General features: G+C 46.8%; 1 pseudogene across 1 annotated transcript; it reads left to right on the plus strand.

The window, feature by feature from the left end:
* Nucleotides 1-259: 259 nt before the first annotated feature.
* Nucleotides 260-23840, plus strand: LOC308686437 (microfibril-associated glycoprotein 4-like; annotated as a pseudogene). The gene is made up of 5 exons: nucleotides 260-264; nucleotides 439-529; nucleotides 611-829; nucleotides 23364-23419; nucleotides 23669-23840. The product of its transcript is annotated as a microfibril-associated glycoprotein 4-like (transcript).
* Nucleotides 23841-25844: the final 2004 nt, after the last annotated feature.

Consider the following 25844-nt stretch of genomic DNA (forward strand, 5'->3'; position numbering starts at 1 on the left):
AAATGCAATTCAATATATTTTTAATGCACTTCAAATAAGCATGTTGGTAATACAAATGTATTATAAACATACTATTTGTATTTCAAGTATATTTTTAATACATTTAATACTACGTCTTTTTCTCTTTCATTGAAAACGAAGGATTTGAAAATATTTGCCGCCTCATTTCCCATCACGTAAATTAATGTACTCACTTGGACGGTCCCGTCCTCTTCTGTGAGCTTGGCAGCCGTTCTGTATCTCACAAAACGCTGTCGCCATGACGTATGGAAGTAAAATAATGCCAAATGTTTTTGAAACAAAAAAGCCTGTTGAATTGCACTACTTGAAAAAAATAGGCATTGCATTAAACACGCTTGCATTTTAAAGGCTTGCATTTTTATGGGCTGAAATTCAACATGGTTGAATATTTAAGCTGCTTATTTAAAACCATTTCAGGAAGGGTTTTGCTCAGTACTCGTCCTTCTCTGTGGGTCCTGAATCTGATGGGTATAAACTGCATGTTTCAGGGTTCACTGATGGAGGTGCAGTTAGGACACTTTCATTCATCCTCATGAAAACACATTTCCATTGAGTTATTGTCCTCAATGATGTTCTTCTTCTCGACTCTTTATCTTCCCATAATGATCAGAAGTTCTCCACCTTTGACAAAGACCAAGAGTCCTATATGGAGATAACTGTGCTAAAGAGTTTCTCGGGGCATTTTGGTACAAATTTTGTCTGGAACCCCAGCGGTGTGTATTTATGGGGAGAAGACGACACCCATTTCAGCATTGGTGTTGTTTGGTCCAGCTGGAAGAACAGTTACACTGTCAGTATGAAGATCAAAGTGTGTCTTAGAAACACTAGTGTTTTACAGAAGCAAACGTCTGCTCATGCAACTCAGTAAACCAATAATGTTGTCTTTATTTTAAATTTTTTTTGGTCAGCTCTTTGCATTTACTATTAAAATGAATCAGCACTTGCATGACGGTGAGTTTATGTCCTTACTGAATGAGGAACTGGTGCAAACTGAAATGAACAGACTGAAGATTAATTTTTTTTTAAATCTTCCTCTCTAAATCCAGCCCAAATTTTTTTTTTTTTTTTTTTTTTGGCAGTCAAACACTATAACCAAGACAACTCATGCATGCCCAAAACCATGTGGTTAGTTTAACCTACACTCCGTAAAATAAATATTGGAAAAAGGGATTTTCACAGCGATGCAATAGAAGAATCATTTTTGGTTCCCCAAAGAACTCAGTGTAAGTAAAGAGTTCTTGAAGAAACCATTTTTTCTTAATTTTTTAAATCTAAATAATTTTTCCACTATTACCGGTAAGAACATTTTGTCTTATGGAAAGATTCAAAGGTTCTTCATGGATGCCAATTTCGAGCAAAAAAATATGTGCTTTTTCTCCATTTCTGTCTGCTGTGGAGAATATGGTTGAAGAAAAACATGACATTTCTGGTAAGTGAACACAGTGAGCAATCGCTGGTTTTTGCAGTACACTGGACATTTCAGTGCACTAGAATGATTTTGACGCAATAGGGCGGCCCAAGCGAAGACAAGTCTCATCTGATCGACACACACTATGAGTCTGCCTGCGAACCCTGTTGTCCGTCAGCAGAGGGAGCCCTCATTCAAGAATATGCCGTTCATGGCATCTTTAGTTCCTGCCAGTAACTGTTGTTTGGTGGTTATTCATATACAAACATGCATCTTCACAAAGCCTTACCGGTGATCACTACCTTGTTATGGAAGCTTTATTTCTGCCATGGAGTAAAAAAAAAAAAAGGTATCTGCAACTTTTTAATCTCACAATTCTGAGAAATAAAGTCAAAATAGTGAGATAGATGGAGAAAGCTTCCATACCTTGCAACTCCATATATCAGACACTGTTTCTCTTATCTTTGGATTATGTTTTTTTGATCCGTGGCCACTAGTCCTAAAAAATATTCTGTTTTAAGGTTTTTTTTTTTGGTTGAGCACTGGGCTTTCATTTTAATGTATCTTTAATGCAGGGGGAATATGACACACACAGTAGGCATACCTTGTGAATATTTTTTTTTCTTCACATTTTATTTTGTAACCGTATTCTAAAATGCTTTCAATTGTTTTATTTTTCACATCGATCAGCACTCCATACTATTTAATGACAAAGAAAAAAAAACGTTGTTTTGCCTGCAAATGTATTAAAGAACAACAACAGCTGAAATATCACCCTCATTTCAGCCAGAATATCACCGTATTTAGACACTTTGCTATGACATTTGAACTTTATCTCAGGTGCATCATATTTCTCCAGGTCATCTTTGAGATGTTTCTACACATTGATTCGGAAGTAGATCTGTGGGAAATTCAACTGTCTGGGAAATAGACACACCTGTTGATGTAAAGATCTAAACGCTGAAGATGAATCCCTGCTAACAAAAATATGTTATTTTTACATAACATTACCAAAAAATAATGTTTTGCTAACATTACCATTAAGTTTCTGAGTGTTCTCTGAATGTTTAAAACATCCAGTTTTTTAAGTGTTTTAAAATGCTAAATGTTAAGATACCACTCAATTTTATCATTCTTTAAACTGTATGTGAATATTACTTTTGAATGTTCTGAAACAAGTAGTGACATTTATAAAATGTAAGATGAACGTCCAACAAAACATTTTAGAAAAAAACCCTCCATCAGTGGTATACAGAAAAAGTTGGAACTGTGAAAATGGCTCACTGAGCTTGAGAGGATCTGTAGAGAGAAATGGCAGAAAATCCCCAAATCCAGGAGTGCAAGGAGTGCAAAGCTCGGTGCTGGAAGGGAGAGGCAAGCTATATTAACATAAATAAATACATAATCTCTGTATTACATACATAATACATTACATACATAGTCTCCAACGCCATCTCTGTCATTTTCATCCTCGGGATGCTGCTGTTCTTCTTTGCGCGCGTTTTACCCCGCCAAACTACTTCAGCGGAGCCTACACCAAACACTGATCCCTAAACCTACCCGTCATTGTAACCTTAACCAATGATATTAGCTGCAGGGCGGGATTTCTGCTTAACTGGTTTGCGCCCAGTGGTATTTTTTTGTAGAAAGATTAAAAATACGGGAGAAATACAGGAAAATATTTAAACGGGATGATAGCGGGATAGCAAGGTAAAATATGGGAGGGTTGACAGGGATGCTTATCACTAGAAAAAAATCTAAATAACCTGTTAAACATGAAAGCATTATGCAATTAATTCCTTGTATACATTGTAAAATCTAACAGTGATTCTAACTAACACTTTTTAGTTAACTTTACTTAATGTCTTAAGTTAATTGTATTGTAAATATATTAATCTGTACTATTCACATACTATGCTTTGTTTACTCGAAAAACCCAATTTAAGATGAATTTATTGGTTTGAGTGTGGTTTTTGAGGCGGGGAAATTCTTAATGGACTTTTCACTCATGTCCTCCACTTCTGCAGTTATCTTTCACTAGTTCCATTCAGTCATTTCCCAAAGTCATCTTGAATGTTGAATTGTCAATACAACTGAAAAATTTGTTGATTTTCCTAAAATGTTTAGTCACCATTATGGTGATTAGTGTTCTCTTTGGTTGGGCACTTGGAACTTCATTTATACTATTGTGATTCTCTTCCCAATGATGCAGCGACGCCACAAGAAATCAGTTATTTGGTTTCAAAGGAAGAGAAGGTATGTATGTATGTATGTATGTATGTATGAATGAATGAATGAATGTATGGATGTATGGATGAATGTATGTGTAACATAACTATATTTCATGTCATTTAATGATCTTTTATAATTTTGTTGCTAACACTTAGGGACTGTTCGTTTTTTATTTAAGGGGCCACCGGAGGAGTTTTGAGATCTGTTGTCAAAAAAGACATGACCCTCCCTTCGCCAGCAATACATTTTTCTATGACCCTCCAAAATGATTGTGAAAAAAGGCATGACCCTCCCCGATAATTTATTGATTAGCCTACCTTTACTTCTGTACTAGTTCAAGTACTAGTAGCCTACTGTATTGTAACGATAGACCAAACCTACGTAACCAAAGGTTCGTATCACGAATTTTTATTTTAGATTTGAAAAAAAAATCATGTTTTCGGTGCTGATGCGGTGTGACGCGTTCAACATGTCGGTGGCGCTGCCAACAAAGCATCTAAAAGCTGTCACAAAGAACCGGCAAAAGTAATGATTATGAATATGTCAATAATAGCAAGGAGACATTTTAATTGTTTAATAATAAACAAGTGTTTTCTGTGTCGACTGCAAAGATGAAGTTGACGATGCGTTGCGATCTTCTAACCGGAATGCGCCAGAGAGAAATGCACATTTCATAAGCAGAAGCAGTCTGTTTTCCTTTGTTTTGAATTGTTCTGTTTAACATTAACATTTCAAGCTTTCTATATATTTCTCAGGTCTATGAGGCAAGTAGCATACCTTACGCTGAGTTCTCTTACGAGAGGTTCTCTCGTATTGCGTAGTTAGCTTACGCTACGGGAAAGCCTTTCTTTCTCGAGATACTGAAGCCAAAAATTATCCTTAATTTTTATAATCTTGTCAACGCAGTGCGGCAGCCTGCAGACCTAGGGCAAGCTAACTAGCGTGCCCATTGGCTGCCCTGCGGCAACTGCAGCAGCCTACCGCTGAGCCCTTGGCGTGACGTCACGACCAATGAGCGCGCTTGGCGCGCTTAATGCGTCACAGCCCGCGAAAAGGGGTGTGGCTTAGCGTATATAAACAGGGCTCGGAGGCTGCTTCTCTGATTTCTGTCTTTTCAGCGAAGCTCTTCGCATCGCTGCTCTCTGAGGAAGCCGCCGTCGAAACAAGCGACCAGCACGCCGAGGATCTCAGCCTGAGGACGCCGGCCGCCTTCGCCGCCTTCAGCTTTCCCTGCCTGCTTCGCTATCCGGCGATCATATCCTTTACTGCTCTGTTTTGTATGTGTTTGTGTGTTCGCCCCGCGACACACTTTTGCATCTAAAAGAGCGCGAGGCGTTGTTGCAAATGCCTCGCTCATCCTGTGGCTCGTGCAGAGCCCCGCTCAGCGATGGAGACCGCCACGTGGTTTGCGCTCTCTGCCTGGGCTTCGACCACGCAGCCCGCGCCCTCTCCTCGGGCGGCTGCGAACAGTGTGAGGACTTGCCGATGTCGACCCTGCGGGCTCGACTCGCCATGTTTGACGATCCTCCACCTTCCCCGGCTGCCTCTTCAGGGCCGCGTAAGAAGAAACGCCGCTCTCAAAGGCCTCCAGAGCCGGTGGTTATAGCTGAGCGCTCGCCGGAGCCCCTCCCGCGAGCCTCGCTTTCTCCTTCTCCCCCGCCCTTCACCGACGCGCAGCGGCCGGCTACTGCCCGCACTGCCGTCGCCTCAGGGGATGAAGCAGATGACGCCGCTGACAGCTGCTCTCTGCTTGCTTCGGACAGCGAGGAGTGGTCGGGCTCTCACCGCTCCGCCTCCTCGACTCCTGAGTCTGGCAGGTCCCGCTCCAGTGTCGACGCGGAGCTTATCCGCCTCCTCACCAAAGCGGTCGACCGACTGGGGTTGGACTGGTCCCCACCCAAGGAGCCCGCGCCTAACCGACTCGACGGGTGTTTTCTGCCTAGCCGCCGCCAAGCGCCAGCCTCTAGGTCAGCACCCTTCCTGCCTGAGCTCCACCAGGAGCTGTCGAAGTCGTGGAACGCGCCCTTCTCCGCTAGACTCCGCTCGTCTGTCTCCTCGGCTCTCTCCCAGGTGGACGGGGCCGCCGAGAAAGGCTATACCGGCATCCCTTCCGTTGAGGAAGCGGTGGCAACGCACCTTTGCCCGCCGTCTGCTAGATGGCGCTCAAAGTCTGCCCTGCCGTCTAAAGCCTGCAGGACCACATCAGCTCTCGCCGGCCGCGCATTCGCCGCCTCCGGCCAAGCTGCTTCTGCCCTGCACTCGATGGCTGTTCTTCAGATCCTGCAAGCCGACCTCCTCCGCGAATTGGACGAGAAGGGCTCGGATCATACAGCCTTAACAGATCTGCGCAGCGCGACGGACCTTTCGCTCCGTGCTACTAAGACCGCTGCACAAGCCATCGGCAGATCTATGGCCGCGCTCACCGTCATCGACAGACACTTATGGTTGACGCTGGCGGATATGAGTGAGTCGGAACGCGCTGTCTTCCTCAACGCCCCGCTCTCGCCCACCGGCCTCTTCGGCCCTGCGGTCAGCGGGATTGTGGACCGCTTCTCTGAAGTGCAGAAGGCGTCGCAGGCTATGAATCTCTTCCTGCCTCGCCGCTCGAGCCCAGCCGCAGGCCGCTCTCAAGCTCAGCCTCCTGCGCGCAGCTCCACACAGCGCTCGTCTCGGCCACCAACCACTTCGCAGCGACGCCAGGGCGGCCGCCCTAGGTCGCGCTCGACCAGCCGTCACAGACCGCCGCCCCCCCGGGGTCCGCGTCCCAAGATAACGCTGAAGTCTGAGCCCGCGAAGTCCTCCTAGCACCCGCAGGGAGGAAGAGATGGCTGAGTCCCGCTGCGGCCGGACCGCCATCAAAACGCCCAGCTCTGTCAGTCCCCTCAGTGCAGGCTACTGCAGCAGCTTACACCGCAGCCAACGAGCCAGTAATACCACTCGCTCGCCTGCACACAAACGCCGTTTTTACGGCGGCCCAAATAAATCTCAGAAAGAGTGTAAATTCGGGCTTTCCGGCTCCGGCCGAAGGTGTTGTAAGTGTAGAAAATGTGCCCACTCCCACGTGCTCACTGCTTCACACAAACACGATCCCCATGGTAACGCGTTCAGAGCGCTCTCTCATAAAGCGGTCACACGCCGCTCGAGTAATAAGTGTAGTAAATGTGCCCACAACTCTGTGCTCACATCTACCTGTAACTCGCTCTGCCACTTGGTTACCCCGGGCAACAGCGGCTCAAGCCGAGGGTGTTATAAGTGTAGAAAATGTGCCCACTCCCATGTGCTCACTGCTTCACACAAACAGGGTCCCCATGGTAACGCGTACAGAGCGCTCTCTCATAAAGCGGTCGCAAGCCGCTCGAGTATTAAATGTAGGAAATGTGCCCACAACCTTGTGCTCACACCTACCCGCTGCTCGCTCTGCCAGCCAGTTACCTTGGGTCACGGATCCTCTAAAGCTCCCAAACACTGGCCGTGTCATAAGTGTAAACCCTGCGCCCGCTCACGAGCACGCGCACTCACTTGTAGACATGATAATCCCCACGCCTCTCTCGCGCCTGGGTTGTTTGACAGCAAATCACGCTCCATCCGATGGGACCGAGCTACTGAACGCTGTACAGTCGGCCAATACTGTTTACCAGCCCCCGTGTTCGAGCACCAGCGGCGCGCGCGCCGCGCCTTTCTCTCTGATACAGGCTCCCCATCCTGCGCAGCGCGGCGATCTGAGCCCAGAGACCATTCGACCCCTAGCTATGCATGCGGAAGCATGGGAAGCGATTCAGGGCGCGTCAGAATGGGTGCTGAAAACTATAAAACACGGCTATTCGCTTCAATTCGCTCGTCGCCCTCCGCGCTATACAGCACAGACGGAGACGAGAGTGAGTTCAGAAGCGGCGCACTTGCTTCAAGCAGAAATAGCGAAGCTGCTGCGCAAAGGGGCTATAGAACAGGTTCATCCTTCTTTGAGCGAGTCGGGCTTTTACAGCCGCTACTTCCTCGTGCCCAAGAAGGACGGAGCGTTCAGACCTATTTTAGATCTGAGACATCTGAACAAAGCCCTCATGAGACGGCCGTTCAAGATGATCACAACCAGAAAAATCCTCGCGCAGATTCGCCCAGGAGACTGGTTTATCTCTCTCGATCTAAAAGACGCATACTTTCAGATCCAGATAACTCCCCGTCACAGGCCATTCTTGAGATTCGCCTTCGAGGGTCGAGTATATCAGTACACAGTCCTGCCGTTCGGCCTGTCTTTGGCACCCCGTACATTTACGAAATGCATGGACACGGCCCTCGCTCCCCTGAGGAAACAGGGAATGCGAATACTGAATTATCTGGACGATTGGCTTATTCTAGCGCAGTCAGAGACGGAACTTGTGTCTCACAGAACAGCGCTTCTCAGCCATCTGGAGGAGCTGGGTCTCTCGGTCAACTGGACCAAGAGCTCGCTATCACCCCGTCAGTCAATTTCCTTTCTTGGAATAGAACTGGACTCGGTGGCTATGACGGCCAGACTGTCGGAGCAGCGCGCGCGCCGCATCCGCCTTCTCGCCGCATCCCTCCAAATAGGCAGCCGGGTTCCGCTGAGGACATTCCAGCGTATCCTGGGGCATATGGCCTCAGCTGCAGCAGTGCTCCAGCTGGGTTTACTGCGCATGCGCCCGCTCCAACGCTGGCTGAAAATGCGCGTGCCCCACCGAGCCTGGGCGGCCGGCGGCTTGCGAGTCAGAGTGAATCAGGGATGCATTTCAGCCCTGCAGCCCTGGCTGGCAGCCGAATGGTATCACACAGGAGTGACTATGGGAGTGATTTCACACCGGAAAGTTGTCTCGACAGACGCTTCCAACCTAGGTTGGGGAGCGCTCTTCGAAGGCAGACCGGTCTATGGCCGCTGGTCAGACCAGGAGAATCTCCTACACATAAACTGTCTAGAGATGCTCGCGGTCGAGAAAGCGCTCAAACACTTCCTCCCATTCCTCCACGGTCACCATGTTCTAGTCCGTACGGACAATACATCGGTAGTGGCCTACGTGAATCACCAGGGCGGTGTCAGATCAAAGATGCTCTGCACCCTGGCGGAACGCCTCCTCGTGTGGGCTCAGCACTCTCTGCGCTCGCTGAGAGCCGCGCATGTGCCTGGCCACCTGAACGAGGGCCCCGACAGACTGTCCAGGGACAACGTTCCCCCTGGGGAGTGGTCTCTACACCCCCAAACAGTCCAGTCACTGTGGCGACGGTTCGGCAGAGCGAAAGTCGACCTTTTTGCGTCAAAAGACAACGCTCACTGCCCAGAGTTCTTCTCGAAGAACGAGGACGCGCTGGCCCAGATCTGGCCCAGCGGCCCGTTGTACGCTTTTCCCCCGGTCTCTCTGCTGCCTCAGGTCATCGAGAGAATCAGGGAAGCGCGCCACTCAGTGCTCCTCATAGCCCCATGCTGGGAGAACCAAGCTTGGTTCCCGGATCTAATACAGCTGGCAGACTCAGCCCCCTGGCCGATACCGGTGAGGAGAGACCTCCTCTCTCAAGCACGCGGATCGATATGGCATCCCCATCCAGAGCGCTGGTCTCTGCATGCGTGGAGCCTCAACGATTACACGCTAATCTGCCAGACGGGGTCATGAACACGATCATACAATCTAGAGCCCCCTCTACGAGGCGGCTCTACATGTCGAAATGGTCAGTGTTTAACACATGGTGCACTGCTAAGGGGCTCGATCCACAGACATGTGGGGTATCGCGAGTACTGTGTTTCCTTCAAGAGCTACTGGACGCGGGCAGGTCCCCCTCCACGCTCAAAGTCTATGTTGCGGCCATTTCAGCGCTCTCGGTTTCTGAGCAGGGCCGCGCATTAGGAAGGAACGAGCTCGTCATCCGCTTCCTTAGGGGAGCCAGGAGGATGAACCCCCCGCGACCCCCCTCGGTTCCTATGTGGGATCTCTCTCTGGTCTTGGAGGCCCTGAGAGCGCATCCCTTCGAACCCTTGGAAACTGTGGATATGAAATACCTCACGCTCAAAACCGTTTTTCTGATAGCACTGTCGTCAGTCAAACGAGTGGGAGACCTTCACGCGTTATCTGTTAACGCCGCGTGCCTCGAGTTCGGACCTAATGACTCCAAAGTCATTCTCAGACCGAGGCATGGGTACGTTCCAAAAATTTTGGGCACTCCCTTCAGAGCACAGGTCATTTCCCTCTCAGCCCTGCCGACGCACGGCAGCGAGGCCGATAGTAATCTCCTCTGCCCGGTCAGGGCGTTGAGAAACTACATTTCACGGTCCGCCGCTTTCAGGCGCTCGGATCAGCTCTTTGTTTCGTTTGGTGGGCGCACCAAGGGTCTCGCCGCCTCGAAACACAGTCTGTCCAGATGGATAGTGGACGCTATTGCTGCTGCTTATGCGTCTAAAGACCTGCAGTGCCCATTGGGCGTTCGAGCTCATTCCACTAGAGGCATGGCCTCGTCGTGGGCATGGTCCAGCGGGATTCCCATTCATGACATTTGTGCAGCGGCAGGCTGGGCCTCCCCCTCCACGTTTGTTAGGTTTTACAACCTGGATGTTCCCGCCTTGCAGGCGAAAGTCTTATCAGTCTAAGTCTCGCGTATGCCAGCCCACTATCTGTGCGCGGGCTACGTTGTGTGATTTAGCTCTACTGGTTGAGCTGCACTATACAGGGAATTGGCAGTTAGGACCGGCCGTGCCGCTCCTAACCCCCTAGTGTGTGCTTATGTACGGCGCTAGCCCTCTTCGGGCTGCCCGGCTCTCCGCTATCACGTTCCCCGGGCTCTCCCTGGGACTCATTCAGTGGATGCTGGGCGCGCACGGCGTTGACAAGGGCGTTCCCGTAGCGTAAGCTAACTACGCAATACGAGAGAACCTCTCGTAAGAGAACGTTTCGGTTACTCACGTAACCTCTGTTCTCTCTAGAAGAGGGAACGAGTATTGCGTAGCCCGCCGTGCTCGCGCCACGAGCTCATTTCGCTTCATGCGACAGAAACCAGAGAAGCAGCCTCCGAGCCCTGTTTATATACGCTAAGCCACACCCCTTTTCGCGGGCTGTGACGCATTAAGCGCGCCAAGCGCGCTCATTGGTCGTGACGTCACGCCAAGGGCTCAGCGGTAGGCTGCTGCAGTTGCCGCAGGGCAGCCAATGGGCACGCTAGTTAGCTTGCCCTAGGTCTGCAGGCTGCCGCACTGCGTTGACAAGATTATAAAAATTAAGGATAATTTTTGGCTTCAGTATCTCGAGAAAGAAAGGCTTTCCCGTAGCGTAAGCTAACTACGCAATACTCGTTCCCTCTTCTAGAGAGAACAGAGGTTACGTGAGTAACCGAAACGTTTCGGTTCATTTATGAGACAAGAGTCAAGTTCACTCGCCCGCGCCTCCGAGTCATGATTATCTATTTTCTATAGGCTATATTTAATTCTTATTTATTAAATCCAGATGAAACATTGATTAAAATTAAGATACAATTAATAAAAAAACGAAATTCACTTTAAAGAAAGGCTTTGTGCTTTCTGTTTGAGGTCTCTGTGAAAGTCGCTTTCAGAGTCATGTCCGTAATGGAGAACTGAGCCCATAGGGGGAGACCGGGGACAGTTGTAACAGGGGATGGTTGCAACATGTCATTTTTCTCCAATCAGAAACAAGCTAGAGTGATGACACTCATACTGAACATGCACAGTTAGACCCTCCCCCCACCAAAAAGACAGTAGACATATTCAACAAATGCTGCTGCATTTATTGAACAAAACTTGTTTTGGAGGTATGAAAGTAATTTTTTTCATGAGATGTATTTTTGTCATACTGTCCAGTCATTTTGTATGAATTAATCAAAACTTACTTAGTTTGAATTATTGTTTTGTTGACTTCTAAGTGACATGGTTAGCATGTGTCAAAGTCAGTGTGTCTAGCAGGAATATGATGTTCTGTCATGGCTGATAGGGTTGGGGACGGTTGCAACAAGTTATAAATTGCATGTTTAATAAAGGTTTGTTGCATTGCAAATTGTTCAATTCTTCATGTCTGACACTGAAATATGGAGAGATTGAATATCATCTGTAATTCCTGCACACTGAATCTATGTAGGCCTATGTTTTACACAAACAAAACTCAACTGTTATTCGATAAATATGACTAAATAAATAAATTATAGGCTACAATAATATTATTGAAATACATAATACTATAATATTATAGTAGGCCTAAAACAGTTAATATTTTCAGAATTATATGCTCATTGAGACAAAAAGCTAAAATTAATTAGAGAAATTTAAGGTATTTTTAACGTGTTGCAACCGTCCCTGGGTTGTGTTGCAACCGTCCCCTGGGTCGGGGTCAGTTGCAACATCTGACTTCTTCCATTCAAATAAATACTGTGAACGATATGTCATATATAATCATCTTTAAATGGTATGGGTAATTAGCAGACAGATGCAAGTTTAATATATACAAATTTGGTTGGTCTACTCCAAATAGTCTCTGAGTAACTGAGAGAAATGCAAAAAGTGTTGCAACTGTCCCCGGTCTCCCCTACATTTTTTTTTTCACTCACATAAATGCGAACACGAAAAATAAAATAAAAATAATATTGTATGTTCTGTGGAGGCCGCTCTTTATTCATCCGGTGGGTATATATCTTGTGGTTTGCACAGTGTAATTTATAGCCTAGAATTAGGCTAGCCTACTAAAAAATATTTTGCCACCTAAAAGTTAAAGATTTTTTGTGTCACGTCACATGTGTATTTCCCTCATATTAAATATAAAACGCATGTGTAGACTGATATTTTTCTAATGTCTTGACTCCTTTCAGACGTTTCAAAATATTGGTATTAAATGCATTTTCTGAGAATTTATATTTCAAGTTTTGACTGCAAATGTCACGTCCATAACACTGGAATCGCCCAATTTTAACGAATTTACTAGTTTAACTAGTTTTTGTGGTGTTGGTCTACGTATTTTATTATGTTAACTTAAATTGCTTTAGGGATGCAAACACATGTATGGTCAAAAAAGAGAGAGGTTATCGAAGCCCTCGCCCCGCGGCATATATCCAGATACTTACATAATTGTGATGAATTTAATCCTTTGCAAGTTATCATTTTGCAGTGTAAGATTACCGTTAACACCTTTAAATATTACATAAATGTAGTAGCCTATGTATTTTTTATTAAACTTAGTGAGTATATAAATCAGCGTCAAAGAGTAATTCTTGAAAAAATCTGCACAGTAATTTGATAAAATCTAAAAATGTTAATAAAAACAAATTACTATTAGTAGGCCTAGGCATGCTCTTATAAAATTCAATCAGGCAATCATACATTTCACAATTTAATATTTATATATGAATGTCAAGAATTCAGAAGTGTAGACTATATATAAATAATATACAATTAAATTATTGTGCAGGCTAGGTATAAAAAATATATGCTTTTAAAAATCTTTCAGTGCGCAAAACCATGATAATATGAAACGCTTCAAAACAGAGCGCACAAAGCGCGTATGTGCATCGCGGGTGCAGAATGATGTGCTCAAAGCAACATGGAGTCACAGTGTGCAGAGCTGCACAGCAGCACAAGTGTGCATTTAAAAGTTCACTGCACAAAGCGAAGAATGTCGAGCGCGGAAATCCTAGAGTACGTTATATCTGTCCAACAGTTTATTGATCATTTGTTTCTTCACAGTTCTCTTACGAGAGGTCTCTCGTATTGCGTAAGGTTAGCTTACGCATCGGGAAAGTCTTCTTTCTTCGAGATCTGAAGCCAAAAAATTATCCTTAATTTTGTATTCATTGTCAACGCAGTGCAGCAGCCGACAGACCTAGGCAGGCTGTATAAGCGTGCTCATTGGCTGCTCGGTGGCAACTGCTTAAGTCTATCGGTGAGCGCTCTGAACGCGGCAACCAATGAGGGCGCTTCGCGCCCTCCACACCCTTCTAACCGTCAGAATGGGTGTGGCCAGCGTGTATATATTCAGCGCTCACAGGCTAAAATTCTGATTTTCTTGTCTTCAGCGACGCTCTTCGCATCGCTGGATCTTGAGAGCCGCCGCCGTTGAAACCAGCGACCAGCAAGCTTAGGACAGTGCCTGAGGAAGCCGGCCGTCTTCGCCGCCTTCAGCCATCCGTGCCTGCTACGCTATCCGGCGACATATCCTTTACATTATTTCTGTTAATGTGTGTATTCTAAAAGAGCACGAGGCGTTTTTGTAAAACCGCCACCTCTCTGCGCTCTCCGCCTGGGCCGCGGGCACGCCGCCACCGCACTCTCCGAGTGCGAAGAGCTTTCAATGTCGACCCTGCGGGCTCGACTTGAAGCTTTCGACCAAGCTGTCGCTCCGCCTGTCCCTGCCGGGCCGTGCATTAAGAAGCGCCGCTTGCAGCGACCACCGGAGACTGTTGTGACTGAGGAGCTCGCCGGAACCTCTCCCTCGAGCTCTCTCTCGCCCTCTCCCTCACGGCCGCTCAACCGCCGGCTCTCGCCCGCGCCGCCGCCGCGTCAGGAGATGAGGCGAATGTGATAGATACCCGTACTCTCCCTCTGTTCGAGCCGTGCAACTACGCCGCTCACAAGGGATGGCAGAAGCGGACGGTCTCGGAGCGAGTTTCCTCTCCCTCTGTTCGAGCCGCGCAAACTGAGCCGCTCACAAGGGATGGCAGGAGCGGACGGTCTTGGAGCTCTCTTTACGTTACAAGAAAGCTACTCCGTCCTCGCGCGTCACTCACCGGTGAAAGGGGAACAGAGTGTTTTCGTCCCGCCGTGGCCTGGACTATAACCTCCATTTCTCACACATTTCTCAGTCCCCTCTTAAGTTCAGGCGACTGGAATTGTTACTATTGCAGTATACGAGCCTGTTATAAATACACGCTCGCCTGCAAGCAAACGCTGTCACAAGACATGATGACGCTAACCGAGTACTAATGTATTCGCCCCTGTGGCTCAGTGGCGGAATCCTAGACTGTCAAGCTAGAGACCCGGGTTCGGTCCCCGCTCTCGCGGCAGATAAAAATTTATGCTGTTCCCTTCTCCGAGCTCGCGGCCAGTTTTTCTTACATACAGAAAGCAAGCCCGCTCTCTCCCTCGTTGGGCCGCGCAGATTGCGCCGTTCAAGGGATGACGAAGCGGACGGTCACGAGCAGCGTTCAGCGTGCGCGCCTCACTCACCGGCGAAAAGATAAGAGAGTGTGTTAGTCTCGCTACGGCTGGACAACCGCCAATTCTCACACATTTCTCAGTCCCCTCTTAAGTTCAGGCGACTGGAAATATTACTATTGCAGTAAACGAGCCTGTTTTAAACACACGCACGCCTGCAAACAAACGCCGACGCGACACATGAGGTCGCTTTTTATATGCTCGCGCTAACCGAAAGCTAATGTGTTTTCCCCTGTGGCTCAGTGGCAGAACCATACGCTTTCGTGCGAGAGATCCGTGTTCGATCCCAGCTCTCGGGGCAGATAAAAATTTATGCTGCTTGCTTTTTCCGAGCTTGCGGCCAGTCTTTCTTACTTACAGAAAGCGAACCCGCCTCTCGCACCACACCTACTCAGGGTGCTCGAGTATTTTTGAGCGTCTAAACACGAGAGAAGAAAAGACGGTTAGCCCCGCAGCTCTGCGGCTGGACCACCGTCGAAGCTTCACGCACTGTCAGTCCCCGTTGCCACGGCTACTGCAGCTGTTTACCCCGCAGTCAACGAGCCGGTATATCTACCCGCTCGCCTGCGCGCATCCCAGAGACATTTCAAAAGAGCAAAATGTCTGGTTGCACGGCTGACGCCGTATGTGTTTCTAGTACAGTGAATGTGCCCACGTTTCTGTGCTCACCCCTGTACACAAGCACTATACATCCCGTGTCTCTCACAGAGCCCACTCTCATGAAGCAGGCAAAAGCCGCTTTAGTGTTAGAAGTAGGTCACGTGTCCACTTCTCCGTGCCCACACCTACTCACTGCCCGCTCTGTCACACGGCCTCGCACGACCGGTCATGTTTTGAATGTAAGTCCTGTGTCCGCCCTCGAGTGCTCACACATACTAACTAACATTTTCGCCCCGACGCCGTCATCGCGCGTCGCGCCTCACACTATATGTTCCCTGTTCAAAGCCACTGGGACACTGTGTGTAGAACGGCCAGCTATCGCTACGTGCGATCCGCTGTATCTAAGCACCAAGAGCACGCGCGCCGCGCCCGCCCCTGAATGTAAGTCCTGTGCCCGCCCTCGAGCGCTCACACATACTAACGAACATTTTCACCCCCGACGCCGCCATCGCGCCTCACACTGTATGTTCCCCGTCTAAAGCCACCGGGACACTGTGTAAAACGGCCAGCTATCGCTGCGTGCGATCCGCCGTATCTAAGCACCAAGAGCGCGCCCACCCCTCCGTTTCGAGCTCTCGAGCCCACGATGCGCGGCGATCGGAGCCCGGAGGCCATTCTGCCCCTGGCTGCACACGCAAAAGCGTGGGAAGCTATTCCAGGCGCATCAGAACGGGTGCTAAGCACAGTAAAACAGGGCTATACTCTGCAGTTCGCTCGCCGCCCTCCGCGCTTTCAAGCGCGTATCGAGACCAGAGTGAATGTGGAAGTAGCACATCTACTTCGAGCAGAAATAGCTACACTTCTGTGCAAAAGGGCTATAGAACCGGTTTCCCCTTCCATGAGCGAGTCGGGCTTTTACAGCCGTTATTTCCTCGTTCCCAAGAAGGACGGAGCTCTCAGACCAATTTTGGATCTGAGACGTTTGAACAAGGCTCTTATGAGAAGACCATTCAAAATGTTCACAACCAGACAAATTCTTGCGCAAATTCGCCCGAGGTACTGGTTTATATCTATCGATCTAAAAGACGAGTACTTTCAGATCCAGATAATACCCCGTCACAGGCCATTCTTGAGATTCGCCTTCGACGGTCAGGTATATCAGTACACGGCCCGCCTGTCGAACACAGCGCGCGCGCTGCATTCGACGCCTGGCCGCGTTCCTCCGGCCGGGCAGCACCGTACCTCTCAAAACATTTCAGAGGTTACTGGGTTGTATGGCCTCAGCCGCAGCAGTGCTTCGGCTGGGTCTTTTACGAATGCGCCCGCTACAACGCTGGCTGAATGCCCGAGCGGTGTTCGCATCAGAGTGTCTCAGAGCTGCGTTTCAGCTCTGAAGCCCTGGTTAGCGGCCGACTGGTACCAGCGGGGAGTGACAATGGGAGCTATCTCACACCGCAAAGTTATCTCGACGGACGCTTCCACCTCAGGCTGGGGCGCTCTGTTCGAGGGCAAACCGGCTTTTGGCCTATGGTCAGACCGGGAAAAATGCCTCCACATAAACTGTTTGGAGATGATGGCGGTCGAGAACGCGCTCAGGCGCTTCCTCCCATTCATACGGGATCATCATGTGCTAGTCCGCTCGGACAACACGTCCGTGGTATCCTATGTGAACCGACAGGGCGGTGTCAGATCCAGGAACCTGTGCAGGCTGACAGAACGCCTTCTCGTGTGGGCTTACCGCTCGCTGTGCTCGCTGAGAGCCGCGCACGTACCGGGCCACCTGAATGTCGGTCCAGACAGACTGTCCAGGGACAACATTTCCCCGGGAGAATGGTCTCTGCACCCCCAGACAGTCCAGTTTCTCTGGCGCCTATTCGGCAGAGCGGAAATCGACCTCTTTGTGTCGAAAGACAATGCTCAATGCCCGAAGTTTTATTCGAAGAGCGAGGACGCGCTGTCCCAGACATGGCCCAGCCTCCCGCTGTATGCTTTTCCTCCGATCTCCCTGTTGCCACAGGTCATTTTGAGGATCAGAGAAACGCACCACTCAGTGCTGCTTATAGCCCCGCGATGGGAAAACCAAACTTGGTACCCAGAGCTAGTGAGGCTGTCGCACTCACCCCCATGGCCGATCCCGGTGAGAAAGGATCTCCTCTCCCAAGCCGGTGGATCGATCTGGCATCCCCATCCAGAGCGCTGGTCGCTGCATGCATGGGTGATCAACGGATACCCGTTGACCTGTCAGAAGGGGTCGTGAACACGATCACACAGTCGAGAGCCCCCTCCACGCGTCTAAATGGTCGGTGTTTTCTAAATGGTGCGCTACTAAGAGCTTGGATCCGCGAGCATGCGGGGTCCCGCGGGTGCTCTCCTTCTTACAAGAGCTGTTGGAAAAGGGCAGATCCCCTTCCACGCTCAAAGTATATGTGGCCGCTATTGCAGCGTTCGCTGAGACGACACGCGGCCGGGTAATGGGAAGGAATGAGCTCATTTTCCGCTTCCTCAGAGGAGCTAGACGGATGAATCCCCCGCGGCCCCCCTCGGTTCCCTCGTGGGATCTGTCCTTGGTCCTAGCGGCCCTAAAGGCTTTTCCCTTTGAACCGCTTGAATCCGCGGATCTAAAGTATCTGTCGCTTAAAAAAACGTTTTTCTGATAGCTCTGTCTTCAGTCAAACGAGTGGGTGATTTGCACGCGCTATCTGTTAGCCCTGCATGTCTTGAGTTCGGGCCGAATGACTTGAAAGTCATTCTCAGACCGAGACATGGTTACATCCCCAAAGCGATTGGAACCCCGTTTAGGGCACAAGTCATTTCCCTCTCGGCTCTTTTTTCTCTTCATGTGAGACCGACTATGTCGTTTTTCTCCTACCCTTATGAGTGCTTATGTACTGTATGGGCTCGCTCTGCCGGCCCTACTGTTTGTACTGTTATATGTTTATAGACCGGCCGCGCCGCTCTATTTCATATGCTGCATGAAGTGCCTGTACTGCGCTGGCCCGTCTCTCCGACCGGCCACATTTCCCAGCAGAGTGTTTTCCCCGGTTTCCCTGGGATTCATGGGCTGGATGCTCGGCGCACACGGCGTTGACAAAGGGTTCCCGATGCGTAAGCTAATCTTACGCAATACGAGAGACCTCTCGTAAGAGAACGTACTCGGTTACTAATGTAACCTCGGTTCTCTCTAGAAGAGGGAACGAGTATTGCGTAACCTGCCGTGTCGCGCCACGAGCTTTTGCGCTTCAGACTGCGAAAACCAGAATTTTAGCCTGTGAGCGCTGAATATATACACGCTGGCCACACCCATTCTGACGGTTAGAAGGGTGTGGAGGGCGCGAAGCCCTCATTGGTTGCCGCGTTCAGAGCGCTCACCGATAGGCTTAAGCAGTTGCCACCGAGCAGCCAATGAGCACGCTTATACAGCCTGCCTAGGTCTGTCGGCTGCTGCACTGCGTTGACAATGAATACAAAATTAAGGATAATTTTTTGGCTTCAGATCTCGAAGAAAGAAGACTTTCCCGATGCGTAAGCTAACCTTACGCAATACTCGTTCCCTCTTCTAGAGAGAACCGAGGTTACATTAGTAACCGAGTACGTTTTAAATTACAGTTATTGTGCGTTTGATGCCGATTTATAGTCCTGGCACACGAGTCGTTTAACAACAGCAACAAACGTAACATACAAATACACAAAATAAAGTTATTTTATGCAAATCCAAATTGGAGAGAGTTTTACCGTGCATCCTGCTGTAACCGGACGAGGCGCGCACGCGCTGTTTGAATACTGAATGGAGAATGACAGCGCAGAGGGAAAACGAGTTTCCGTAAACTTTAATTTAATGATGTAAATAGACTTCTGTACCTCACATTAAGCTATGGAATGGCTTCAGATGACTTTGTGAAATTATAATCAGACCCTCTCTGACCCAAGTCACCCAAACTGACGTGAAAAAAGCGCGAGGCGCCGAAAAGCGCGCTGTTTGCATCCCTTGGCTTTGCCGGGTAAACATTTCTTTGGCATTTTGTTCTTACATGATGCACTTTTTCTAAGCGCGAACTGAAGTGCACGCGGACTGTCAAACAGCGCCAAACTGGATTTTTGTTGGGTCAGACCCATCTGATATCGAAGGGGGGCTGATAACGCGAGATCAACATGGAGCTAAATGGAAAAAAATAGCACCAAACAAGCCACTTTGAAATGTTGCTGTTTTCATGAATATAAAAGTTGGGTGACCCTCCCCCTAGACTAAAAAAAGTTGGATGACCCTCCCCTCAACAAAGAATAAAAAGACATGACCCTCCCCTATTTTCCTCCGGTGGCCCCTTCCATAAATACCGAACGGTCCCTTATGTCCTAAACAGGGGCATTTCTAGGTTTTAAAAACATCAGGGGCTGAGCCTGACACAGACGCGCGCATTCAAATGTGAGGTAGTTAGGGGGGTTCGGGGGCATGCTCCCCTGAGGAAATTTGGATTTCTCAGACCTACATATGTGCATTTTAAGGTGTTTGAAGGCCAAAGAAATTTGGATAACAATAGCTTTAAAAGCATGTCAGTGGGCAGTAGCATAAATTATTAGTCAAGCAGAAAACAGATTCTTAAACATGAGAATGAGGATGAATTTTGAAATGAATGATCCACACTGGGGATGCAAAATGTTTCTGCTTATTGTTGACAATACACAATCACAAACAGGAATGGCCTTAAATGAGAAATCTTTCAAGGATTATTTTGCATAGATGTTACATTTCAATCAAAAACCAGTGCAATCTTTTTGTGTCCAGAGGCAAATTAGCAATTTATATATTAGCATTAAAGATTGGTTTCAGCAACTTGTTTCTTTCTTGAGTTAATCAATGTTTTTGGCACTCATCAGTTCGATTAAATTTCAATTGTTCACTCACTGCATAAATGGCTCTTTAAAATTGAGTCAAGATATAGAACCCCACTGAACCCTTTTTTCTAACAGTGAAACTCTTTACAGAGACTCGCAAGTATGAGCCTGTTAACCCCAATTGCATTGCCCTGGCTTCCTGTTAAATACTGAATCGATTTTAAAATGATTATGAATGTTTACAAAGCCCTCGACAATGTGGCCCCTCAGTACGGACTAATTTGCTCTATCTGCATACTCCCTCCTGAACTCTGAGACCTTGTCTTACTTTCTGTGCCGAGCTCCAGACTAAAAAAATAAGGTGATCGCGCCTTTGTGATTGCCAGTCCGAAACTCTGGAACAGTCTACCTCTCCATGTAAGTCTTTAGGTCTGTTCTAACACATACTGATTCTCTCCGGCCTTTAATATTCCTTAAACACTGGTGTGATCATTATTTTTTTATTATAGTATTTGTTGTTTACTTTGTGGTATGATTTGTATTTCTCTTAGTTTATTTAACTTTTTGTACAGCACTTTGGCCAGCCTTGGTTGTTTTTAAATGTGCTGTATGTAAGGAATAATTGACTTCAGGCCATTGAATTATTAGAAAAATAATGCACACCCGAGGTGGTAATGCGGTCATGACGCGAAGCGGAGTGGCCGTTCACCTCGGGTGTGCATTCCCAGCAAACATTGGTCCGACGGCAACGTCGTGTCCCTGTCCAAAAATAGTCGCGGTATGACGGCATAAATCGGTAAAAATATGTAACACAGAACATTTCCTAAAAATGCATTCAGATACATTTGTACATGTCTACAGTTCTCTGGGGTTGCATGTTTAATTGTTATTTTGACTTTTAGTTACGTGTAGTTCAATATAGTGTATCGGGTGAGAGGACGTCACCTGGCGACGTCTTTTACACGTGCATTTATAGTCCATCATGACCCTCCATCATGGAATCCTTGTGAAATATGCAAAAGCTGTGCTTAATCCTTGCATGGTAAATACTGCAAAAAAATGTGGAATGTATGCATATACATGTAAAACAGAATTATATCTGGTCACCGTTTATGTCCAAAACTGTGCTGCCAAGATGTAACAAAAGATCTCCCGACATTACCAAATCCCGCGATAGGTTAGATTATCTCACGAGATGTTAACGCGTTTTCCCCATAGACTCAGTCACTCCGGAACACTGAAGTTTGAACAACCACGAAGAGAGGAGGAATTGAGGCCCATATTATTAGAAATCTACTGTTGGGTACGTACATTTTGTATTATTAGATTCACGTGCTAGAGATTTACTTGTTTGATATGAATGAACCGAAAGAAATGATGCCCACATTGTCAACTGAAATTGGCTAACTGAGTTTGGCTAAAATTAGCTAGTAGGCTAAAAGTTAATTTGAACTTATACAACATTATACCATAGTATAAAGTATGTTTAATGATACAGTCAAAATTATTACTGTAAATTATTAATGTAGCCTTTTGAGAGTTTCTTTCAGAAAGTAAATTATCTGAAGTAGAATGAAATGTTTAGCTGGATTTGAACATGTATGTTTTCAGTAACTGCTTTAAAAATATTTTGTAATTTTAGAATAGCTAAACATGTCTATTCAGGGGACATCACAGCCCACCTGTCTTTATCAGAAATGTCCTGTTCACTTTCTCACTGTTACACACCTAGTTAAAGTCCATCTTTCAAGTTGAAGATCCCTGTGAATGAACGTGTAGATAAATAGTGTAGGAACTCGATTTGCGTGAAGAAATTAATCATAAATGTGCATGAAAAAAGTTTTTAAAAAGAAGGTGTGAGTAAAATTACTTCCGCTGTCAAAAACGCTCTGATCGGAAGTGACGCAACGGCCGGTAAATCTCATCTCTTCGTAATGGAGTCAGACAGTGAAGAGGTTGCAGTAGGGGTTAATGTAAACTCTTACGATGGGCCATTGCCGTATAATTATGAGCCGCCTAGGCAAGAGAGGGGTCAGGCAGAGTTAAGGGGAAGGGTAAATGGACAGAGGAGAGAGATAGAGTTGTGGTGTGAGGAGAATCGGTGGAGAATTGGGCAGGTGTCTTGGTGAGTGACCACAGGCTATAGGTAATTGTGGCTAACGTTGTCTCCATGTTTATCACATTGCATCTTTAATAAATCATATTTTGCAATATTGCTGTCGACTTTGTTGTTTTTCAAGCATCCATGTAGATTGTCACCATATGCAACATGTGTCTTAAAATGTTGAGTTTAGATCCCAGATTCTAATGAATGCTGTAGGCTATAACGTTAGCTTACATCTGTGACGGTCAGCTAGTCTGGACAGGTATGGAAAAGCTGTGCATTTCTGCACAACATAGTTTATCGTGAAATTTTGTAGAAATTGCTTGCTGATTTTTTTAATCAGTAGCTGCTTTCAGACCTAGGTGTCCGCATGTTCTGCTTCTGCAGATGTCAAGCGTTTGGGCCGTATATCTGAACAACATAACCGGCCAGCTGGAATTCCGAACTTAGCCGGCTGTTATACTATTCCCCTCCTAGTATTTCCGACGGACATTATGTAAATGAGCTCGCATGTACTGCGGAGTACATGTATGAAAGCAGTTAGTGTTCCGGTTAGGACGGGAATATGCTGTTCATGTAAATATAGTCATTGTTACAAGGATATTTTATTGTCACGTGGAGGGATACTGGGTGTAAGGCATGCAGATAAATGCATCTAATTGACAGCCTATACTGTGCATAAATGTGTGTGTGTGTGTGTGTGGGGGGTCGTCTTTTTACAGTGCATATTTACATAAGCTTTAGGAAGTAAGTAGGTAGTCTACATGTCGTTTCTTACAAGGTCTTACACCATCCACTAGAGCTACAAGGAGGGAAGGAGAGTGAGTTTATCTTAGCACATTTTGTTTAACAGGTGCTTGTGTGGTAGATGTGAGGCTATGCCATCAGCAGTGGAGAGTGTGTGCTGTAGGGAGGTCGACGCCTATTGGACCCTTGTCCAAACCCTAGATCCCCCAGAAGACATTACCTGCCTCACACTCCATCCAGGGTTTGAAGCATCCTGTCTGAATCCTTTTGTGCTGCAGATAGCATACATGAACTTCAGACAGGAGCATGGCCCTCTCCAAGCCAGCAGACCAGAGTATGTTTTGAGCAAAAATTATTTCACACTGCAATTTAAAGAACCAGCTTTTCTACACCAAAATAGTAAATCCTGTTAAGCAGGTTTTTAAACTCAGTGGTTTCCATATACTTACTATAAAAACAATTTTGGTGTTGTGTAGTACAGTAGAATATAAGCCAACAGGACATGCGATATTTACCATTGGAATTGTTTATTATGAAACCATGGTATGATCAAAATGTAATTATGTCCCAATCTCCACCACAGGCAGTTCCGATACACCGCATACAGGCAGGTTGTCCGCTGGGCGTACGGAATACTAGGCAGGGACATTGGGAAAGCCATACCTTCGTGTGTTGTGTCAGCAATAAGGAGGCAGTTTGCAGAGGAGGGACAAACATACAAAGGTTTCCAGTGGCCCCGCTTGGAAGATGATTAATAAATCCATAGTGAAACAAACTCAACTGGTAAAATTGATCTTTTATTAGATGTTAAAGCGTGAGTGTTGTGCGAGATGGAGGCTGACTGCCTCATCCTTGGCAACCTTCTGGAGGGAAGTGGTGAGGGGGGGGCGGGGCAGCAGAGGACAAGACAGCACTGCTTTCTTGTAGGGCCTGTGGTGACTTAGAGTATTCCTCTACCAGAGAGACCATAAGATTTGTTGCGTATCCTTGAGGAGAGAAATGTTTAGAACACATTTAGTAACATGGTTGACCCACATAAAAAAGATATTGAAAAACTAAGTGAATCTACTAACCGTAAGATGGTTTCTCCTTGATGGGGTGGACTACCCAGCCACCTTTCCGAAACCGTGGGTAGCGAACGGCGTAGCGTGCCTCACCCTCACTGGTTCGAGCTACATCTCTGTTGCCATTACTATTGTAATGTAGGGCCGCCAAGAGAAGTCTGTAGGAGATAATTAGATAGAACATTTAGGTCTCCAAAGCTAACCCAATGCAGTGAAATGCAACAGAAATACATGACATTAATGTTTTCAGTTCAAATGGGTCTAAGACAATGACTCATCTTTGCAATTTTTTTGATGATATCAGAAAATGACCATTCATCATCACTTTGTTCAGGACTGGCCAGTGGAGTTGATCTGCGATGCTCAAACCTTTCGGTTTGAGTCCCCACATCCACCATCTGAGGCTTTACCTGAACAGCTTAGATGAAAGAGATTCATCTTAATAATTGTTCACCATTGTACATTCATTGGCAACAACACATGCACTAATCTAATGCATCCCAGTACAAAATATATTTTTCTAACATTATGAAGTTCATAATTTTTAATGTTTACTGTCTGAAAAGTGTAAATTACAAAATAGTAACCATGGAGATCATGAAAAATTTTGACATGTAATCCTTATTTGTGATTGTATATGGCATGTATGGTGAATGCTAGATATAAGCTAACTACCTAATGAACGATGTAAACTTCTCATGTTGCACTGTGATCCACGATGGACCACTACTGGCTCCGTTGTAGAGATGTCTCCATCTACATCATCTTCAGGATCTGAAGTGGCAGCTGCACCCGCCCCGTCTTTGCTGGCAGCACTCTCTCCCAAAATCTGAAAACAAAATCACAACTTTAAACTTTAAAAAAATGTAGTCCTTTCATGAAAATACCCCATTCATGCATTATTTAAAAGACTGCTAATCTTTTCAAAATCTTTTCAAAGTTGTCCCGAGCTGCATTCCCTCGCATGTGCCCTGTTGATACCAGCTTCACAGAGAGAGAGCCCCGGTCGCGCGCGCACTCTCTCTCTTCGGATGCCAGGCGAAAATGTAAAGCATTACTTGGATTCGTTTTGGAGACGGTGAAGTCTTGTTTACAGAGTGCGCGCGCGCGACAGGGGCTCTCGCTCTCTCTGCTCGAAACATGCACACTGTCACAAGCCAAGCGCAGCAGTTCATCTATTACTCACCGATCAAATAAAGCTTTGGCGGGACAAAAATTCACTTTGGCGGGCGCTAAACCAAGTTCAATGCAGGAAAATTTATGCGTGAATTTAACCGAGTAGTAGGCTAACATTACATGAACCTGCATGCACTCGCACAAATGCGACCACATAAAATTTTGACTCCCACATTCTCAGAAAATGGTCGCAGTCTGGAAGCCTGTCTTATTAGTTCAATAAAATAAGTGTCAGGAGGCTCATGTGCAGCCTCACGGGGTGTAACAGGAGTAAGCTAACGTTAACAGCTAGGCGGGCTTTCGTGCCTTCATGGTGCTAACGTTAACTTCTCAAACTAAGTCATGCCAAGACTAATCCATTATAACATCAAGAAAAATACATTTGCAGAAATTACATGCAGAGCTACATTTCGATGCAACAATTTGTATAAAGTATTCTAAGACTTACTGTGCAAATCTCCCGTTTTCGGCGCGCAGATTCTCTGCTAGTGCTAACGGACTCTTCACTCCCGCCAGATT

Source organism: Scardinius erythrophthalmus, assembly GCF_964197995.2.
Source record: "Scardinius erythrophthalmus genome assembly, contig: HAP1_SCAFFOLD_280, whole genome shotgun sequence".
NCBI classification, from domain to species: Eukaryota; Metazoa; Chordata; class Actinopteri; order Cypriniformes; family Leuciscidae; genus Scardinius; species Scardinius erythrophthalmus.